The sequence below is a fragment of the Eptesicus fuscus genome, chromosome 2 (assembly GCF_027574615.1).
Source record: "Eptesicus fuscus isolate TK198812 chromosome 2, DD_ASM_mEF_20220401, whole genome shotgun sequence".
Lineage (NCBI taxonomy): Eukaryota > Metazoa > Chordata > Mammalia > Chiroptera > Vespertilionidae > Eptesicus > Eptesicus fuscus.
In genome coordinates, this window is record NC_072474.1 from 35,467,098 (window position 1) to 35,490,204 (window position 23,107).

The 23,107-nt window shown below is 48.5% G+C and overlaps 1 pseudogene; it reads left to right on the plus strand.

Annotated features, from left to right (window-relative positions):
• Positions 1-4,380: 4,380 nt before the first annotated feature.
• On the plus strand, positions 4,381-5,909 carry LOC103300838 (RNA exonuclease 1 homolog; annotated as a pseudogene).
• Positions 5,910-23,107: the final 17,198 nt, after the last annotated feature.

Sequence of the window (23,107 nt, forward strand, 5' to 3'; positions counted from 1 at the left end):
GAATTTTTGTACCCTATTTTCAATTTTTTGAGGAGCCTCCATACTGTTTTCCTTAGTGGCTGCATCAATTTATATTCCCACCAACAGTACATAAGGGTTCCCTTTTCTCCACATCCTTGCCAGCACTTGTTGTTTGTTGATAGGGGTTAATATTTAAAATATGTAAGGAATGCATGAGTTGTTTTGAAATGTGCATGTCCCATATCTACATGAGGCCTTTGCCAAATCAAGAGGGACTGTGTGCAGACCACATACAGAGAGAACTGATGATTTCTACTAGTAGAACACTATGCTCTTCACTTAAATAATCTAAACCTTTGGATAACAAAGGAGACCTCAGGTTTGGGAAGAGTAACAGGCTGTTAAATAATTAGTGATGGAAATTCCAGGGAAATAATTGTAAGGGTGGAAGTATAGCTTGTAAGCAAGAATCCATATTTTACTGTACAATTTATAACTGGGGGGAAAGCACAATATTATTTTTTATCCAACTAGAAAAAGTAAAGAAGTAGTTTAACAAAATCTTATACCAAATGGAATCTATGTCCTTTCATCTACAAAGCAAACAGATTAGGGCTGAAGGGCAACATCCATGAAAATAGCTTGTATGGTTTCAGCTGGTCACTTTCCACACCAGGTGTCAGCACACAGTCATTGCCACTTTGCTGTCGGATAAATGTGCATTCTCTGTATTGAAATCAGATTGTGAAAAACACACAATTTGACAGAGAATGAACCCAGCTCAGTATCCATGTCCCCAAGGGAAGTTGAGATTCCCTTCTTAATGTTTCTTAGGAAATGAAAGAGAAAGCTAAGTGCCACTCTCAAGTCTTGGCACCGAAATGACAATGAAGAGAAGTGGCCCAGGAGAAAGAGCTTAAGTTTCACATTCAGAAAGAACTAGGTTCCTTTTCTACTACTGTATTTGCAAGATTTGTGACATTTGGTAAGTTACTTAACCCATTCAAACCTCGACCATCCTGGTTATAAAACAAGGCCATCCTCACCTACTTCCAGACCATTCAAAAGAGATGGTATGTAGGAAGCCATTCATGCAATGCCAGAGCCTGGAGGAAATTGGGCACGATTTAGGGGCTCCACCTCCAAATTTATCCTGACTCTGGCCTACACTGTTCCCTTCTTCTTCCACATTACAGTGAGGCCTTGCCTGGACCACACCCAGGAGCTCTCACTGAGATTCCTACTTCTCTCTCACTTCTCATAACCCATTCCTCACAGCATGGGTGTGATCCTGCATCATCCTTGTCTTTTTCCTCTTTGCACATCTCCCATTGCCTGGCTCTTCCCAGTTGCCAGTTGTCATGTAAGATGTCACCTCTTTAGATAAATCTTGATTTTTCTAACTAAAGGAGCCTCCCCACTCTCCCAAACTCTCTATTAACTTTCTCTGCAGCACCCACCTGAATTCTGCTGTTCACTCACATGTTCATTTCTGTCTCAGTCAGTTCAGTGCTGCTATAACAAAACCACAGACTGGGAGATTTATCAACAACAGGCGTGTGTGTCTCACAGTTCTGGAGGCTGGAAGTCTGGAATCAAGATGCTGAAAGATTCAATGTCTGGTGAGGCCCCTCTTCCTAGTTTATAGACCATGTCTTCTCACTGTGTCCTCACATTTTGGGAAGGGTGAAGGAGCTCTCTGGGTCTCTTTCATAAGGACACTGGTCCCATTCATGAGGGCTCCACCGTCAAGATCTCATCACCTCCCAAAGGCCCCACTTCCTAATACCATCACCAACACATGAATTTTGAGGGACAAAAACATTCAGTTTATAGCAGTATGTCTATGCCAGTCCCCTCAGAATGTAAATGCTGAGGAGCGCAGGACCGTAGCACAACTTCAGAGGGCGCTATTCCCCGGAAGTCCTGGAGGTGTGCACAGCCTGACCTATACAGCACACATCAGCCTGCTGAGCCCTAAGTCCTTACTCCCTGGTGTAGTTTGGAGACATTGAAGCCACTGACTATATTTGAGGATTGAATTTATTATAAAATAATTACTTTCTTATACTATAAAATTAAAATAATATGCTAGCTGTGAAAGAATACAGAGTTTTATGAGAAGTTAAATAGTGGGCTATCCAGTTTGGCAGTGGCTCACCTCATGTACACACAGAAACAAGTGACAGGGATTTATGGGTTTCAGCAAGTTCTCTGGCTGGATCATATTTTAATAGCTTTATAAATTACTTTATCCTTTTTTAATATAAGAGCATTAATAATGTGAAGAGGTCAGTTACATTTTCATTTATGCTTTATTGCATGTTAGGAGAAAATTATACATTACAGTCGAATTTGCAAAGTTGGGTGTTTTCAAAGGTCATGGAATGTGTGACTCACACATGTGAAGGCGACACTAGGAAACAGATGCTTTATTCGCTGTTTCCTATTATACATGTTTGATTTAATCCTGAGACTTCACAGCCTGTCAGCTGCACTTTCTCTGACTGCACACCCGCCCTGTGGGCAGAGATAGCGGAGATGGATGTGCAAATCATGTCATCTCAGCCACAAGGCACTCTGGGACCTCACAGCCAGCCAATGGTGACAGCAATGAGCAGGAAGGGTCAGGGAAGGCTACAAGAATGACCCAAAGTCAGTTACCCCATCTTCACATCACAAAATATAAGAGGGAAGAGGCATGAGCTGGGCTGGCCCCACTTCCAAAGGAACATTCTAGTGACAGTAGAATGCCTTGGGTCTCATTTCTTGGCAAAATGGTTAAATATAACTTTTATAGAGTATCTACCATGTAACTGTCACAAATCCTCCTGCCAGACACTTCATATTACACACAGGAATCTTCTCAAGAGTCTACAAGGACAGTATTTCTCTTTAAAAGAACAGAAATCTCCAAATCACAGCAGCAAGTAACCCACCAATTACCAAAAGGGAAAGGGGATAGAGAAGGATAAGAGAGTAAGGGGGTCACACATGTGGTGACGGAAGGAATTAGACTTTGGATGCTGATGCATTATAGAATGGTACACCTGAAACTTACATAATGTTATTAACCAATGTCAACCCAATAAATTTAATTTTTAAAAAAGAAGTAGACCAGCCAGGTCATTGTGGCCCAGTGGTCAAACATTGATTTGTGAACCAGGAGGTCATGGTTTGATTCAGTCAGGACACATCCCAGGGTTGCAAGCTCAATCCCCAGTGTGGGGCATTCAGGTGGTAGGCGATCAATGATACTTTCTCATTATTGATGTTTCTATCTCTATCTCCCTCTCCCTTTCTCTCTGAAATAAATAAAAATAAAATTTAAAAGAAAGTAGCACAGCCGGTAAGCAGTAATGACAAGACTCACACCCAAGCTGGTAATCATCTATGAAATAATGATGGTGAGGATGATAATGAACATTTATTGAGCACTTGCTGTATACACGTGAAACATAAGTTGGGAAAACAACAGCTCTATGAGGTATCAGAATTATTATCCCTATTGTCCAGGTGAGAAACTGGAGCTCAGGAGGCCCAGAACCACAGTGTTAGAAAGCTGTGGTGTCTGATTGAAGTCCACTTCCCAGCAGCCCCTGGGAGCAGAACCACGGTGCTGTCCCCACAATCACCACCAGGGTCCAGACTCTCAGCAGATTTGGAAACACCAAAGTTCCCTGAGGAGCATAGCTAGGACCTCTCTATTCTGGCATCAGGTTTTCTGTATACCCAATGCTTGTGTACAAAGGGAGTCCAGGACAGCTCCCTCTCACAGCTAGAATGGGGATGCAGGGGCAGACAACCAGTTCATCCTTCCTCTTACTGACAGCCAACACAACATGGAACAGAGGACTAAATAAGCTTGGTGGGAGAATTCACCCCCAGTGAGGCATGGGAAGTGGGTTCAGCGCTGGGCTCATGCCCACGGTCCTTGGCTGGGAGGCATTGAGTCTGTTTCCTCACCTGGAAGGTGGGGCTGGGAGTTCGCCTGGGGTGAAGCCCTCAAAGAAGAGAAGGTGGAGGACAAGAAGCAATTTGGTCTGACCACTCTGTCTTCTGGGCAAAAGAGGGGTATCTCTCATCTCACCAAATAAGGCAAGTAGTACTAAGGGAGCCCCAGGATTCTGGAAGCCAGTCCAGAGAATATTAGATCAGGTGGGATTGGATTAGCATCTCAATCTAATCAGGGTCAGGGATTTCTGCTTTCCCTGTGCCTATATCAGGGGTGAGTGCATAGCCTGAGCTCTTAGACACCAGAGGCCAGGAGAGCAGGGCCATGCTGGTACCCAGGATAAGTGGGGCAGTGTGAGCTTGAGAACCACAGCGCTGAGCTGGTTTTCTCAAGGGCATCTGAAAGTTCTGAAGGTCAGAGCTAAGTACATCCTGCCGAACCCCAACCCTGGAGCCCCTGCCTCCATGCCACTGGCTCCTACCACCCAGGAGGTGTGTTACCTGAGAGCATAGCAGGCTCAGAGGGAGTTAGCCAGCTACTGGCCAATGTCCTACACCAGCAGCTGGCCAAGAAGCCATCCTCCATCCACATCTCAGTTCCCGGTGAGAAGAGAAGGACTGCCCACATCCCCAACCCCTACCTGGCTGCAGGTGCCAAGAGAACCCTCCAGGACAACAGCAGCAGCCAGCTTCTGAAGATGCACACTCTGTCATGCATGGTGGCCAAGACCACCAGCACCGTTCCTCCTAAATGCATGGCACACAGTCCATCTTTACAGAGTTTAAAGAAGCTTATTATCCCAAAAGAGTTCAGGGGCAAAATCCCCATGGTCACCCACCAACGATATCTCAACCTGTTTATTGAGGAGTGTCTCAAGTTCTGTTCCTCCAACCAGGAAGCCACAGAGAAGGCACTGGATGAAGAGAAAGTGGCCTATGACCAAAGGCCCAGCAAGAACATCTACCTGAACGCGGCTGTGAATACTCTCAAGAAGCTGCGGGCCCTGGCCCCCAGCACTGTGCCTGGTCTCAGAAAAACCAGTGGCCAGAGGATTGTGTCCCATGAGGTGGTGCTGAGGGACAAGTTGGCCACCAAAACCAGCTTCTCACTCAAATGCTTTAGCAACCCAGATGTGGAGGATCTGAAAAAGGCCACCCTGTACCACCACCTCAAAAAGTACCTGCTCACCAAGAACCAGCTTAAGGAGAATGGCTACCCCTTACCGCATTCCCAAGCATCCAGGGGGCACTGTCATCTTCACTGCTGAGGAGAAGCCGTCCAAAGACTCCTCCTGCAGGGTCTGCTGCTGCTGTGGCACTGAGTACCTCATGTTCCCCTCAGGCCACTTAGGGCACAATGAAGAATGTTACTAACTGGTAACATTTAGGGGCTGGTGCCTGGGAGACTCATGTGCTGCTCGGCCACCGTTGGCTCCACTGGATGCCAGGTTGCCAAGCAACACATGCAAGATGGCCGAAAGGAAAATCTTGAGGGGTTCATGAAGACTTTTGATAACTTCCAGAAGATGTCTCTGCCCTTGACTGTGAAATTTTGCATCATGGTGGTAGACACTGTCATGCAGGTTGTTTAAGACACATTCTTCAAGCTGGACAATGAGATTGTCGACGACAACACAAGGTTTTCGGGAGTGACTGAGGCTGATCTTGCCGATATAAGCATCTCACTTCAGTACCTCCAGGATGTCCAAACCATCTTGCTGAGTATGTTCAATGCTGATACTATCCTCAATGGACACAGCCTAGAGAGCAACCTGCTGGCCTTGACGTTCATCCATAGCAATGTGGTGGACACATCTGTGCTATTCCTACACCTCCTGGGCCTCCCCTACAAATGCTCCCTTGGGAACCTCATGACTGACTACCTCAGACAGATCATTCAGGACAATATGGGTGGACACAGCTCCAGCGATGCCAGAGCCTGCATGTACCTGGTGATCTTGAATATTCGAGAAGATGCCAAGACCAAGCGGTGACCACCGCCTGCCCCCCTGCCTTCCTATCTCCTGCCTCCCACTGCCCCTGTCACATCCTCTAGCCCCAGGCTGCTTCCAAAACAGTGCAATAAATCTCCAGAGCTAATCCTGTCCACATCACCAAGATACAGATGCAGAGAGCACAGGAGGAGCTGCATGGCACCCAAGAACCAGCTCTAAACTTACCTGGAGACCCAGCCCCTGTGTGACCCCTTGCGCCCTCCTGCCTCTGCCCCAGGTTACTGTTTTCTGGAGACTTCTGTGGCTGACAGTGGAGGCTGGGACCACCTGTCCAGACCCTTCTTGAGGCCCCAGCAGTGGCCCTTGTAGGCTGACCACCTGTTTCCCCCCGTCACCTGCCAGAGTGTCCAGTGGGCCAGGCAGGATTGTCATGGGTTTGTTTGGACAGGGGTTGTCTGTGTGTGTGTGTGTGTGTGTGTGTGTGTGTGTGTGTGTGTGTATTATGATTTTTATTATTTTTAATTTAAACCTGATGACTTGCATAGTTGTCTTCCCCCACCAGGAACAAGACCCTGGTGCTGCCTTCCTTCCTGAGGGGTGGGGATTGGGAGAGTGGCAGAAGCAATCAGCTGGTGCTCCCACAGCCACCAGGACCCGAGTCCAGCCTGGCCTGGGCCCGGTTGGGTGCAAACACATCGCCCTTAGCCCACTGGACCTCCAGGAACTAAGCCAGCCCCCAGGGTTCTGTCATCTGAACACTTCCCATCTGAGACCCGCCCTCACCCAGGAGCTGTTTGTCAAGGCCCATGGCCCCACCTCCCCACCCCAGTGCCCCAACCCCTAGGCAGGAACAGAATAAATATTTATATCCTACCTAATAATAGAGTAATATGCAAATTGACCACACCTTTGCTACACCTAAGCCACACCCACCAGCTAAGCCACGCCCATCAGCCAATCAGGAGCAAATATGCAAATAAACCCAACTAAGATGGCTACAGCCACTGAGAGCGGGAAGAAGGCTTGGGTTTCCGTGGTAACAAAAGAAGCCAAGCTTTCTGCGCTGCCTGTTGCCAGCCTAAGCCTCCACCCAAGCCTACAAAGTTTCAATTATAGAAGGTGAATTAACTCCAACAGAAATCGCTGCTGGCCGAGGAGTGAGCAGCAGGCTTGGCTTTGCTCCAGGCTACAAAGTTTCAATTGTAGAAGGAAAATAAATTCCAGATACCAGGGCCTCCTCTTGGGTCGCCAGGTGGCATGGCTGGCCTGCAAACCACCACAGGCCCCTCACTCAGGCCGCCCCACACCCCAAGGGAACCCCCACCCTTCAGGGCAAACCAGTCAGCCCCCACCCATACACCAGGCCTCTATCCTATCTAATAAAAGAGTAATATGCAGATTGACCATCACTGCAACACACAATATAGCTGCCCCCATGTGGTCAAAGATCCTGCCCCCATGTGGACACAAGATGGCCACCACAAGATGGCCAGCAGGGGAGGGCAGTTTGGAGGCACCAGGCCTGCAAGGGAGGGCAGTTGGAGGCAATCAACCCTGCAGGGGAGGGAAGTTAGGGGTGACAAGGCCGGCAGAGGAGGGAAGTTGGGGGCAAACAGGCTGACTAGGGAGCAGTTAGGCATCAATCAGGCTGGCAGCAGAGTGGTTAGGGGGTGATCAGGCTGGCAGGCAGAAGCAGTTAGGGGCAATCAGGAAGGCAGGCAGGTGATCAGTTGGGAGCCAACAGTCCTGGATTGTGAGAGGGATGTCCGACTGCCCGTTTAGGCCCGATCCCAGATTGGGCCTAAACGGGCAGTCGGACATCCCTCGAGGGGTCCCAGATTGGAGAGGGTGCAGGCTGGGCTGAGGGACACGCCCCCCTCCATGCACGAATTTCGTGCACCGGGCATCTAGTGGGAAAATAAATAAATAAATAAATAAATAAGCAAGCAAGCAAGCAAGTTTGGTGCTGTAACCAAATTTTCTCGGTGGGCATTGAAGGGTGTCCAGAGCTGAACATCTCCTTATCTGCTATGCTGCCCAGAACCCCACAGCAAATGCAGCACCCAAGGGCCCTATTCCCACCTCAGTCTCATCGTTGGTTCCCTTTGAATCGTGGCATCTTTCATGGGCTGTTGTAGATGTCTTTTACTTCCCCTGGACTGTGGATCCCATGGCGCTCATCTCGTGGGAAAAGTCTTCCTCTCCAGGACCAAGCAAATACATCTTTCCTGCCCCAAGAAGGAAGTATGTTTCTAAAACTCTTTCAATGAGTTAATCAAATTATAATCAGAGTGAATATAATCCTTTCTGTATGGACCAGCCTCACTTTAGAATCTAGCAGGCATAGTTGTCACCAGGACCCTGAAGCCTAAGGACAAGCAACCCCCCACAAATGGAAAATATATCCCCACTAAGTTTTTAAAAGTATACCTTCCGCTCTCTCTGACTTCCTTTCTCCTCCTCACAGCTTCCTCCCATCCAGCAACTTCACATACTACCTGCAACCCTATCTTGTAAAGTCATTTTGATGAAGGATGCAGGTTTTTTTAATTTATTTAGAAATGTACAGGCTACAAAAAGCCCTTTATTTTGATGGCTAGCTAAGCATCTTCCATATTTATAACGTACTAGAGGCCCAGTGCACGAAATTCGTGCACGGAGGGGTGTCCCTCAGCCCAGCCTGAACACTCTCCAATCTGAGACCCCTCGAGGGATGTCCGACTGCCAGTTTAGGCCTGGTCCCAGTGGGATCGGGCCTAAATGGGCAGTCGGACATCCCTCTCACAATCCAGGACTGCTGGCTCCCAACCGCTTGCCTGCCTGCCTGCCTGATTGCCCCTAACCGCTTCTGCCTGCCAGCCTGATCACCCCCTAACTGCTCCCCTGCCAGCCTGATTGCCCCTAACTGCCCTCCCCTGCAGGCCTGGGTTCCCCCCAACTGCCCTTCCCTGCAGGCCCAGTCACCTCCAACTTCCCTCCTCTGCCGGCCTGGTCACCCCTAACTGTCCTCCCCTGCAGGCTTGATCGCCCCCAACTGCCCTCCCTTGCAGGCCTTGTCCCTCCTAACTGCCCTTCCCTGCTGGCCTGATTGCCCACAACTGCCCTCCCTTGCAGACATGGTCCCTCCCAACTGCCCTCCCCTACTGGCCATCTTGTGGTGGCCATCTTGTGTTCACATAGGGGCAGCCATCTTGTGTGTTGGAGTGATGGTCAATTTGAATATTACTCTTTTATTAGATAGGATAGAGGCCTGGTGCATGGGTGGGGGCCAGCTGGTTTGCCTGAAGGGTGTCCTGGATCAGGGTGGGGGTTCCCTTGGGGCATGGGGTGGCCTGAGCGAGGGGCCTGTGGTGGTTTGCAGGCTAGCCACGTCCCCCCAGAGACCCAAGCAGAGTCCCTGGGATCTGGGATTTATTTATCTTCTACAATTGAAACTTTGTAGCCTTGAGCGGAGGCCTGGGCCAGCCAGGGTGTGCAGGAAGCTTGGCTTCCTCCATTGCCGGGGAAACCCAAGCCTCCTGCTCGCTCTGTGGCCACAACCATCTTGGTTGGGTTAATTTGCATACTTGCTCCTGATTGGCTGATGAGCATGGCTTGCGGGTGTAGCGGAGGTACAGTCAATTTGCATATTACTGTTTTATTAGATAGGATGGTTTTTATTTTTCAACCAGTATTCTTTCTCTACTTCTAAAATCCTTGAGAACTCAGATGTCTTATCTTTGCATCATCCTGAGTAGAGTGACTATAAGTCAATAAATGTATAAATTGCATTCATAGATTTTCAATGTCTCTGTGATAGATCTTTTCAATATGTAAACAATATATAAGCTGCATACAGGATCCAGTTATAGTCAAGTTTTCAGTTTATCATGGAAATAATTTAAGTATTAAAAGATGTAAATATGTATTTAGCAATCCTTTTTTAAGTTGTTGTTTGCTTTGGTTTTCTCTTAGATGTGTTTTTATACATCATTGCTTTAGTCTCAGCTTGATAGTTTTGTATTTTTATTATGAGTCTGACTGTATACTCATTAAATACCACAAAGGAATCAGGGCTAAAGTCAGAATTCTACTAAACTGCTAATATGTGGATAATAGGAACCCAAAACCAAAGTGCAACTTACAAGTTATTGGGCCCATAGTTAATGAACCCTAGGCAGGACCTGCATGGGCTGGGCCATGAACTAGGTGTTCTAGAATGGGTGATTATAGTCAGGCATCGCTGATTTAAAATACATGGAGTGTGTATATGCATATGTGTACCAGTGTGTGTGCGCACACACACTGACATGTACATTTATTTTTCTGGAAAGATAATCAATGTAAAGACCAAATAGCTATTCCTTCTTTTGGCTAGAGAAAATTAAATAAAGAGAAGAGTTTATTTTACTTTATAGCTGCCCATTCTTCTTCAATGTCCCCTGTGGAGGTCATTTATTTCTCATTGTTAAAAATGTCAACAGAAGTTATATTGGTGATATGTTTTTCTTTATAAGTCTCTATATTTAAAAAAAAAAGCAAGTTATTATATGACATAGTTTAGACCTTGGACAATAGATGAATACATCAGTGAAGAGTTTACTTTGATCTAACATATTCTTCATATTTCTAAAAGTTTAAAGCAGTATTGTAATACCTGGCTTATACTTTCTAGGATGGTATCACTATTTTCATGAACTGGAAACATTCTGGTCAACAGTCAACAGTGCCCGGCCTTCTCTGAAGGCCAATGCCGACCCCCACTTCTTCTCACCACTTAATATCATGGTGTGCCCCAAACCAGGGAAATCTGTCTACAGAATATATAACTGCAGGAGGAAAGCAGGTTTTGTTGGCTTGTGGTTTCCTAGGCTCTTAGGATGTGGAATACAGCCTCTGCATTGGCAGTTGAAGGACCTGAAAGAAACCACGAGGTTGGAATTGATTCGTTCCTGTTGGTCCCCCCTCTTCTGCCAATATCAGTACCTGTATTTTGATAAATAGACCCATGAACATACTCCAAACACAAGATCCTCGACAGCAAGCAATAGAAATTTGCCTTGACCCACAGAAATGAATTGTACCAAATTGGGGGGGGGGGGGTACATTCTGTCCTGTGAACACGCTTCCTTAATGCTGTTCGGAGTTGGAGGCAGATGGCCTGGCATGCTGGCCACGATAACACGGTGGAGTTCTGGGACATGCTCTGAGTCTCTGAGTGACTGGTTGGGTCCCACTGACTGCAGGAAATCTCAGGGAGGAAATCACTTTAATAGGTTTCTGGTACCTTTATTACCAGTAATGTTACAGTTTGTGTGCTAAAGGCACCGAAGCTTATAATCACCTCTGCTGTCATTGCTCACACGACCACTTTATAGATGCGGGTGGAAAGTGGGGGCCAGTGCACGGCCGGCCCAGGGGCCTCTGCCAACCACCCTCAGTAGCTCGGCAGCTTTCCCAGCTCAGCCTTCTTCTCCCACAATTATTTTAACGAGGTGAAGACTAGGAGATACTCAGAGAGGGAAGGAAAGTTCTTTTGACAAAATTTCAAGGTTTTAATGAGGAATTAATCTTGTTGAGAAACAGCTGCCTTCTGGGCCCTTATCTATGCTCCCAGCACTGTATAATCTGAGAGTTTTCTTCTGTTTCCAATTCCCAAAATGTATCACATCACATTATGTCTGTTCTCAAAATGAAGGTTCATGCATGGGAATAACTTAGGACAACACAATGCAAGGAGGGAGAGATGGTTGGGAGTTTACCTGTTTTGATAACATGTTATTTCTTTGAAAAAATATTATTATGTTTGAAGCAATCATAGCAATGTTTTGGTATTTTTAATCTCATGAGTTTTAATCAAGCTAGTTTGCTAATGATGCATATGGCTCACTTGTATTACACCTTCTAGAAGATGGAGGTTCTTCCTATTTCTGTCTCAGCTCTACACCCAGATACTTATAAATTTTTTAAAAATCTTTATTGTTAAAAACATTACAGATGTCCCCTAATTTTTTTCATTGACTCTTTCTAGCTTGCCTCAGCCCCTGCCCCAGGCCTTCACTGCACTATTTTCTGTGTCCATGGGTTATGCATATGCATACAAGTTCTTTAGTTGATCTCTTCCCATCTACACACCCATCCCCACCTTCCCTCTGAGATTTGACATTCAGTTCCATGCTTCTGTGTCTCTGGATCTATTTTGTTATCAGTTTATTATGTTCATTAGATTCCACATATGAGTTGAGATCATGTGATACTTGTCTTTCTCTGACTGGCTTACAGAGATACTTGCACTTTTTCTGCCCCCCTGTTCCCTGTGACCCCAATTTATATTGGGCCCTTCAAAGGTCCTGGGCAGACTTTTCTACCAGACTCTGAAGCTGTTGGCCATTTGCACGTGCAACACAGATGAACTCTGAAGGTGTCACATCAGAAAATACCACCACTGGAGCATATCTGTGCAGGATAATCCCACAGGGACCAAGCCACAGAGATGCGACCATCCATCTAATTTTACATCAAGTACTTAGAATTTAATTTATACCCCAGGGGAAATACTGTATATTCCCAACAGTACTTTTGTCTGGTATTCAACATTATGAATGTAAAGTATTAGAATTCTGTCATGAAGAGTAGCCTAGGAACCTACATACCATTTATAACTGACATCTGGGAAGCTTTTTTTGTGTGTGTAATCCATCCATATATTGGGAACAAATTCTGCAAGTTTCCTTTTGCTCTGACCCATGAGTCAGAAGGGACAGTGTGACCCCCAAAGGCAGGCTACTGGATAGCTTTTTCAGCCAGCCAAAGGGGCTGAGACATGGTTTTTGCAAACAGCCAACAGGGCTAACTCATGTTTGAGACACATGCTTTCTGCCATCATTGCTCCCCACTTTAGTTCCTTCATCCTTTGCCATGCCTGAGTCAGGGTCTGTTGGTGGCCCCATTCAAATTCCAGAACTTAGTTCTCTCTCTCTCTCTACTTTTCGGCCTCACAAGGAGGAAAAATCATAACACTGAAGGATTAAGAAAGAGATGTAATTAGAGATTGAATGATAATAGGGATTGAACCTTTGGCCAGAGGACACTAATCGACCTCTTCTGGGCAAATGTTCTTTTCTCTTCTTGTGGTAATCTTTCAATGTTAGGTCATTGTACCCACAGACCAAGAATAGAATATGGGTCTAGGAGGAGGTGCCAAGTAGACTTTGCACATCCCAACACAGCTCAGCAAGAGGAGTGCATTGGATCTAAGTGCAAAGTTCTAAGTAGAAATAAAAAAAATATATATGTGAAAGATCCTCTCTCCTTCCCTTGAGAACCAACAGATGATCAAGAAGTCAGATATTCAGGGTTCTGGCCAATTTTATCAGATTCTCTCTTTCTAATTTAGATAAGACTACAACATCCTAACATGGCAGTACCCACTGTAAAATCCTTCATAAACATGTAGAATGCTATAATGTTGAGGCCAGGGTCTGTACTCAATATAGTCCACACTGACATACTTTAAAGGACATCAATCCCAAATCTCTCTCATGAACAAGCAGCAGAACTAAGATTAACACTAAGGTCTGTCATCTCCAAAGTGCCAGGGAGTGTGGTGCAACACCAGGCATCAAGTCCTGCCAGTGACCACATCTGCTTTTGGCCTTGCATTCCTTCATCTTCAGAAGCAAGTATCAGTGTGCATGAGGTGGCTTCTCACCTGTTTACTACAATTTGAGCAAGGACAGCTTCTCTCAACCATAAGAAAAAGCCTGTGATCCAAGATGGCTATTCAAGACACACATATACGTCCTCAAGTCAGCATACAACTCTCATGGAGCCAATATAAGCCCTAAGACAAGCCAGGTTGTTAATCTGGAAATCTCTCTCTCTCTCTCTCTCTCTCTCTCTCTCTCTCTCTCTCTCAACCTCTCTGGAATCCTGGAACCCTAAGGTGTTTATATTTTCTACAAGATGTAGAAAGCATATCTAAAACAAATCCAGCATTATATGAAGCAGAATTGCAAGATAAAAATAGGGAAACAGAGTTTCAATAATATTATTGATCTCCTGGATTGGCTAGACCTAAGTATGAGTCACTCTGGAGCATCCAAGTTACATGAGCTCACATTTCCCTTTTGTTTCATCCAGTCTGAGCTGCATTTGTGCTTCTTGGAACTCCAAGATTCCTGGCTGGTGCCCTATGAATTTTTTCAAGCAGTGTATTGTAGAAATCACATAAAAACAAAAACTGCATATCATTTTCAGAAAGGGTCAATATCAACCATACAAACCCTCCATTTATTATATGTTAAATTCATAATGCAAAAAAGTAATGCCCTATTTTTTGGAATAATTGGGAGTTCTTGTAGGAGTCTTCTAATTAAATCATTATTTAGTTTAATTGAAGCACCAGAAGCACATCCATTTGTCAAGAAGTCAATGGGCATTGTTATGGCATTACTTTTTTTAATCAGATTGATAATTTGGGCAGTCTGCCTTTTTAAAAGCTAAAGTAGCAGCTGAGGTTCCTGCATTTCTAGAATGAAGCTACACACTGACTCTTAATCACAGCTGGCATCTACCTACTTGGACTCATGATTTCTGAATTGTGAGGTGCCTAGGTCAAGTGATGCTGCATCCCCACACAGAGATGAGCAAGTTGGCACCACAGAGTACAGGGAATTTTCTACTCAGCCCCAACGTTTTCCTGCCTTGAGCAGTGCAGAGATGATATCAATCTGGAGGCTGTCAGGAAACATCCTTCTGGTGGGAGGGGTTTGTAGACAAAGACAGAAGAGCTCTCACAGGGCAGCTGAAGAAACAGGAAGTGTGGGCACAGAAGCAGAGAATTATGTCAGTAAAGAAAGGGAAGATCTTATCTAAATAAGAGGGGAAGATCGAGGGAAGAAACGTTTGATAGTGCTAGTTAAAAATAAAACAAAAAAGAATTAGAGATAGATTTCCTCTATGAAGTCACTTGAACATTTTGTCCATCCAGGCACAATGACTCCAAGAGATCATCCCATACTTGTTACTATGGCTATGACACAGATGACAATGGGGAAAGGTATATTTTGCGGGGCAATGTGTTTATGTGTAAAATATAGCTGATGCGTACAGTGAACTATTCAATACAAAAGAAAAATAAGGGAAGAGAATGTATAATAATCTCATTAACTTAATTGTATCCATAATCTCAGATGACATTTTTTAATGCTTTAGCGATTTTGTTATTAAGATAAAGAAAAACATTGCTACATGCAATTCTGTTTCAGTGGGAATAAGCTTTACTTTATTTAGAACCAAGTTCATTATCCCAAGTCCTGCACTCGGACCCTCCTTGAGATGAGAAGCCATCCATGAAAGTTGCTTAGAGCTAAATGGGAGCCATCAACCAACTTCCTTTCTTCTGGCCATGCCAGCTAGTCTGTGACAACAGTATTTCTTTTAAACAAAATATAAAATGGATTCACTCCTACAGACATAGGTTTTAAAGGTTTGAGAATTGCATGATTTATGCACAGCATTTCAAAAGAGAAACTTCAATAGCATTTTTAATTAATAAACATTTTGCTTTTACCTAACCCATTAATTGTTGAGGGACTGAGTTATGAATCATTTCCCAAATGTGTTCGCCTGACTATTTATACCAATGTAGGAGACTACATCTATTTAGTCAGTTCCTCTTTTGCATTTATGCAGAGCAGATAGAACAGAGTTACTACAAATGCTATTTGCATAGGCCATGTGTAGCTCCTTTCTGGCATCCTTATAATAGCAGAGTTTCAGAAGCTTAGGTGTATTCTTGGAGTGACCCAATTCACTCAATCACTCCCCAGACACAGTGCAAGGCTATTGAAGGGTCTGGGACTCTGGCAGATTTGAAGCCTTTGTCCTTATTTCAGGATGTCTTTGTTCCCATAACAATAGGTGACATCCCACATAATACAATGCCATTGGTACCACTGCCTGCTGAAACTTCCTGTTTCCAGTGTGGCAGAGAGATTTCTGAAAAGCCTGGATAGGTCAGTGAGAAAAGAGCCAAACAATGCCGGATTTCCAGGATTTTCTCTTGTTGAAGATGAAACCTAATGTGTGGGGGTTGAGAGAAATGATGGTATTATAGAAGTGTGACCAAATGGTGAGGACTGAGGTTACACATCTGTAAACTCACCAAAACTGCTAAAATTATAGGTATGCATTCCAATGCAAGCAAGCCAAAATGGTTCTTACAGCTCCCACAGCAACCCCAGCTTATTTTCTGGAGACTTGCTGGTAGGCACAGATTTGGTCCTTTCCCGAAGACCATTATTTATGAAAATAGAAGAGAGGGTTCCCTCAAACTCCTGCAAGTATCCTTTTGCAGTTAAGTTGTGTTGGGTATTTAAAACCTGTCAGGTAATGAAAAGAAATCCATATATCTTCCTAACATAATATCACTAAAGAATAATGCAACTTTCTGGGATTTGCTAATGGGACTTAGATCTTTCATACATACTCATCCTGCTCATTGCCTACAGCATTTAGCCAACAGGAGGCGTTGCATCAGGAGTCTAGTCTCGAGCATCCACTGCTAGTGGCCTGAAGTGCCAGCTCTTTCATTGCTGTGTAGCCTTGAGATCTTCAACAAATTATTTCGCCTCCCTGAGCCTCTCCTTCCTCACTGGAGGTAATAATGGTGTCCTACATTTGGATTGTGGAAAGGATCAAATCTGCAGAACATGTTTGGCTCCTTTACTGAAAATGCACAGAAGGGATGTTTTTCCACACTCAAGGCTGATTCTCTCTGGACCAATAATTTTCAACTGATGTACTGCAAGAATTTTTAAAACATCCAATACCTGACTATTTAGTCAGGGGCACTGACCTTTTTCCCCTTAGATTGTCAAATTTAAAAATGCCATCTGGTGTGAATGAATCAAAATTATACCTATTTTTGGTCAGATCAGCAAAAAATATATATATATATTGGTGTGCTGTAGAATTTTAGTGATTATGTGTGCCATGAGATGAAAAACATTGAAAATTGCTGCTCTTCACTCTTGAACCAGGTCTAAGTGACAATCCCATAGCATCTGAGTATGTCCAACAGAGCTATCCAACAGACCTAAATCCTTTTGAATGGTGACATTTATACAACAGTAGTATTTGTCTCTGGGCTTTACATGGAAAGAGAATAAGCCTTATTTTTGGTTTGTTGATGCAATACAAAGAGAACATTTTTATTTGGCAACTTCTTTTTATTTTTTATTGATTTCAGAGAGGAAGGGAGAGGGAGAGACAGAAACATCAATAATGAGAAAGAATCACTGATCAGTATTGCAGAGGTATGACCAAATGGTGAGGATCCCTGCACCCTACACTAGGGATCGCACCCGCAACCTAGGCACGTGCCCTTCCCCAGAATCAAACTGTAACCTCCTGGTTTATAGATCTACACTCAACCACTGAGCCATGCCAACCAAGCAGCAACTTCTTTTAAGGATATCATGCAGTTAGAATCAGAGCCCAAGGGCATGCTAAAGGTACAAAATATACTTCCTTGTTTGCTAATGATAATAGCTTACATTTATTGAGCAATTGGTATGAGACAGACACTTCTACTCACTTTATATATGCAGTATTGTTCATCATTCCTCAGAGACAGAGCCATTATTATCTTCATGTACAAATGAAGAAACTGAGGCTGCGAAGAGGCTTGAGGAGCTTGCCCAAAGCCACTCAGCTGGTAGGTGGAAAATCAGTATTTGAACCCAAACAGTACCTCTACCACTTTCATACTTACCAGTTGTTGCCTATCAAAAATGGGGCATGAAGAAGATAGAATTTATGCTCCCTGGAGTAGAGAAGCGAGAGGAGGAGGGTCTAGTGGAGGGACAGGGCACTGAAATGGGGAGATCTTGCCTGTAACTCTAGCTCTTCCAGAAACTCATACAGCTTGCTATGAGGAGATGGGGAGGCCTGATAAGGCAGTGGGGCTTTGGCTCCTGATAGACTTCTCATGAAACAGGGAGCGCTTGTGCAGCCGAAGTGGCGAGAAACAGAGGTGACCAAGAGAAAGCAAGGCCTCAGGATTGACAGAACTCTGGAATTTCATAGACCAGGGGATGGGAATGTGGAAATAAATCACATAGTTTTCCCGAGGGGGGGAAAGAAGGCCCCTGGGGAATCCAGGTTTTATAATAAGCCCATGAACCCAGATGTATCAGGATGATTCTATCTACTGAACTAGTGTCACAGCTCCCAAGGGGACCCAAGCTTCATTTTAACCAGTCATGCAGTCACCCATGTTACTTTCTGGGATTTACCCTTTCTGAATCTTACCATCTCAGCTATAAAATGAGAATGATAATGTAAAATGAGAATGATACAATATTAAAAGTTAGAATAGTAATACATCACTCCTAGAGTTCTGGTGAACACTAGAGGACACCCACACAGAGTGTTTAACACAGAGCCTGACAGATAAAAGAGTGTTTCACACTGTTTTTATTCTTGGAAATTCTGTATCTTTTTTTTTTTTTTTTTTTTTTTTTTTAATTTTATTTTTTTTAAATTTCTTTATTGATTAAGGTGTCACATATTTGTCCTCATCCCCCCATTCCCATCCCACCCCTCTCCCCACGCATGCCCCAATCCCCTGTTGAACTTAACCGTTGGATAGGCTTATATGCATGCATACAGGTCCTTTGGTTGAACTCTCCCCCTTCCCCCACCCTCCCCCTACCCTCCCGTATCTTCCCTCTGAGGCCCGATAGTCCGATCGATGCCTCCTTGCTTCTGGTTCTGTTCTTGTTCCTCAGTCTATGTTGTTCATCATTTCCTCTAGATGAACGAGATCAAATGTCACTAGATATATACTAATAAGAACTGAATGTGAGACGAGCAATAATATTTATGCTGACAGGCAAATGAATCAATCTGTAGCGAGCTTCCCCCTGGACCAACAGTTCTTTTGAGACCCAATTTCGATGTCCAGTAGTTCCTTATGTGTACATGTCAGCACTGACCCCTCAGCTCTGGATGGTGGACAAATGGTGGTAATGGAGGTCTGACTCCCTCTGGTTTGGTCTCGGCCGATCCCAGGGGCACGGCGTCACCTGGACTAAGGGGCACGTGGCCTCACCCATATCCAAGGGGCGCGTGGTCTCACCCGGGCCTGGGACCCAGCCTCACCCGGATGGATCCAGGGGCGCACGGCCTCACCCGGACCCAGGATCTGGCTTCACCCGTACCCAAGGACACTTGGCCTCTCCCAGACCCAGGGGCACGTGGCCTCACCCGGTCTTAGTTGCACAAGGCCTCACCTGGATCCAGGGACACATGGTCTCTCCCGGACCCAGGGACGCTTGGCCTCTCCCAGACCCAGGGCCACTTGGGCTCACCCGGGCCTAGGCGCACGAGGCCTCACCCGGATCCAGGGACGCATGGTCTCACCCGGACCCAGGGACGCTTGGCCTCTCCCAGACCCAGGGGCACATGGCCTCACCCGGGCCTAGGTTCACGAGGCCTCACTCGGATCCAGGGACACATGGTCACACCCGGACCCAGGAACGTTTGGCCACTCCCAGACCCAGGGCCACTTGGGCTCACCCGGGCCTAGGTGCACGAGGCCTCACCCGGATCCAGGGACACATGGTCTCACCCGGACCCAGGGACGCTTGGCCTCTCCCAGACCCAGGGCCTCTTGGGCTCACCCGGGCCTAGGTGCACGAGGCCTCACCCGGATCCAGGGACACATGGTCTCACCCGGACCCAGGGACGCTTGGCCTCTCCCAGACCCAGGGCCACTTGGGCTCACCCGGGCCTAGGTGCACGAGGCCTCACCCGGATCCAGGGACACATGGTCTCACCCGGACCCAGGGACGCTTGGCCTCTCCCAGACCCAGGGCCACTTGGGCTCACCCGGGCCTAGGTGCACGAGGCCTCACCCGGATCCAGGGACACATAGTCTCACCCGTACCCAGGGACGCTTGGCCTCTCCCAGACCCAGGGCCACTTGGGCTCACCCGGGCCTAGGTGCACGAGGCCTCACCCGGATCCAGGGACGCATGGTCTCACCCGGACCCAGGGACGCTTGGCCTCTCCCAGACCCAGGGCCACTTGGGCTCACCCGGGCCTAGGTGCACGAGGCCTCACCCGGATCCAGGGACACATGGTCTCACCCGGACCCAGGGACGCTTGGCCTCTCCCAGACCCAGGGCCACTTGGGCTCACCCGGGCCTAGGCGCACGAGGCCTCACCCGGATCCAGGGACACATGGTCTCACCCGGACCCAGGGACGCTTGGCCTCTCCCAGACCCAGGGCCACTTGGGCTCACCCGGGCCTAGGTGCACGAGGCCTCATCCGTATCCAGGGACACATGGTCTCACCCGGACCCAGGGACGCTTGGCCTCTCCCAGACCCAGGGCCTCTTGGGCTCACCCGGGCCTAGGCGCACGAGGCCTCATCCGGATCCAGGGACGCATGGTCTCACCCGGACCCAGGGACGCTTGGCCTCTCCCAGACCCAGGGCCACTTGGGCTCACCCGGGCCTAGGTGCACGAGGCCTCATCCGGATCCAGGGACACATGGTCTCACCCGGACCCAGGGACGCTTGGCCTCTCCCAGACCCAGGGCCTCTTGGGCTCACCCGGGCCTAGGTGCACGAGGCCTCACCCGGATCCAGGGACGCATGGTCTCACCCGGACCCAGGGACGCTTGGCCTCTCCCAGACCCAGGGCCACTTGGGCTCACCCGGGCCTAGGTGCACGAGGCCTCACCCGGATCCAGGGACACATGGTCTCACCCGGACCCAGGGACGCTTGGCCTCTCCCAGACCCAGGGCCTCTTGGGCTCACCCGGGCCTAGGTGCACGAGGCCTCACCCGGATCCAGGGACACATGGTCTCACCCGGACCCAGGGACGCTTGGCCTCTCCCAGACCCAGGGCCACTTGGGCTCACCCGGGCCTAGGTGCACGAGGCCTCACCCGGATCCAGGGACACATGGTCTCACCCGGACCCAGGGACGCTTGGCCTCTCCCAGACCCAGGGCCACTTGGGCTCACCCGGGCCTAGGTGCACGAGGCCTCACCCGGATCCAGGGACACATGGTCTCACCCGGACCCAGGGACGCTTGGCCTCTCCCAGACCCAGGGCCACTTGGGCTCACCCGGGCCTAGGTGCACGAGGCCTCACCCGGATCCAGGGACACATGGTCTCACCCGGACCCAGGGACGCTTGGCCTCTCCCAGACCCAGGGCCACTTGGGCTCACCCGGGCCTAGGTGCACGAGGCCTCACCCGGATCCAGGGACACATGGTCTCACCCGGACCCAGGGACGCTTGGCCTCTCCCCGACCCAGGGCCACTTGGGCTCACCCGGGCCTAGGTGCACGAGGCCTCATCCGGATCCAGGGACACATGGTCTCACCCGGACCCAGGGACGCTTGGCCTCTCCCAGACCCAGGGCCACTTGGGCTCACCCGGGCCTAGGTGCACGAGGCCTCATCCGGATCCAGGGACGCATGTTCTCACCCGTACCCAGGGACGCTTGGCCTCTCCCAGACCCAGGGCCACTTGGGCTCACCCGGGCCTAGGTGCACGAGGCTTCACCCGGATCCAGGGACACATGGTCTCACCCGGACCCAGGGACGCTTGGCCTCTCCCAGACCCAGGGCCACTTGGGCTCACCCGGGCCTAGGTGCACGAGGCCTCATCCGGATCCAGGGACGCATGGTCTCGCCCGGACCCAGGGACGCTTGGCCTCTCCCAGACCCAGGGGCACGTGGCCTCACCCGGGCCTAGGTGCACGAGGCCTCACCCGGATCCAGGGACACATGGTCTCACCCGCACCCAGGGACGCTTGGCCTCTCCCATACCCAGGGCCACTTGGGCTCACCCGGGCCTAGGTGCACGCAGCCTCACCCGGATCCAGGGACACATGGTCTCGCCTGGACCCAGGGGTGTGTGGGCTCTCCCAGACCCAGGGGCGCTTGGCCTCGCCCGGGCATGGGGTCCAGCGTCATCCGGGTCCAGGGGCACTTGGCCTCACCCGGACCCGGAGTCCGGCCTCACCTGGACCCAGGGGCATGTGGCCTCACCTAGACCCAGGGACGTGAGGCCTCACTTATACCCAGAGGCGTGTGACCACACCCGAGTCCAGAGGCGCGCAACCCCGCCCGCACCCGGGTCTCAGCGGGGCCCCGTCTTCCCGATCCCAATTCCTGCCGGTCAATCCCCCCTCAGCAATTCCCCTGGCCATCCTTCCAGAGCTCCAGTATGGCTGCTGCAGAACTTGTCGGGCGGCGGCTCGGCGAAGTTCCGGTGCACCCGGTGCATGGCGGTGGGCCAGTCTGGCGTCGCTGCGTCGGCCCTTGGGTCTGCATAGGTGGCCGGTCGCCGAGCATGCGCACCTGGCCGCTTCCGGGGCGTTGAGATTCTTGACGGACTCAGAGGTCAGCAAGCGCGGAGTCTCCCACCCCATGTCTCATAGGGGCTCGTCTGTCCGTGCTTGGCTGCCAGTGGAGCCGTCCCCTCAGCCGGAGACCGCCGGGGGAACTGCGCCGAGCACGTTCCAGGCCGCTGTTGTATCGCCTGAGCCATAGTTCTTTTGTGTCGCCTGAGCTGTAGTTCTTAAAGTGTGGTCTTTGGGTCACCGGCATCAGCATCATCCCACATACCCCTCTTTTATTCTAGTTGTAGAGCATCTACTCAGCCAGCCCTATGGTGGTCTTGGATGGTGTCTGCTCTGCTCTCTTGTCGTAGTCTCAAAGTTGTTGTGGTAGGCCACAATCAGGCTTCTGCCTTATGCCTCCATCTTGGTCCTCCTTTGTATAGTTAAGTCTTGATTGTTGTTGGTGTCACTGGGGGGGCTCTCTTTGTCTATAAAGGAAGAGTTGCTGTGCAGGAGACACGTTTATGGGCCGGGTCTTGGTGCAGCAAAGCTTTGGCGCTCACTGAATATTCCCGTTGAATGTGTCCCTTATGCACGTGGTTGAAATCTGGTGTCATCTCCCACAGACCACTAGATGCCCTCGTTTCTGGGTCTCCAATGGGGTGTAGATCAGCTACTGCCTTAGGCACTCAGCAAGGATTACAGCAAAAACTGTAGTTTCTTCCTCCTGTCTGAGTGGCCCTGGAGCAGTCCGACTAGAACAGCAGATCATCTGGTCCGCTGCCAGAGGGCAGGCCACCCACATGCATAAGCCGTTGCTTGGGGCGCAGGTGTGCCTGCAAGACTTGCGGGGCAGGTCTTCAAAACATGCGGGGCGGGTCCCAGGGC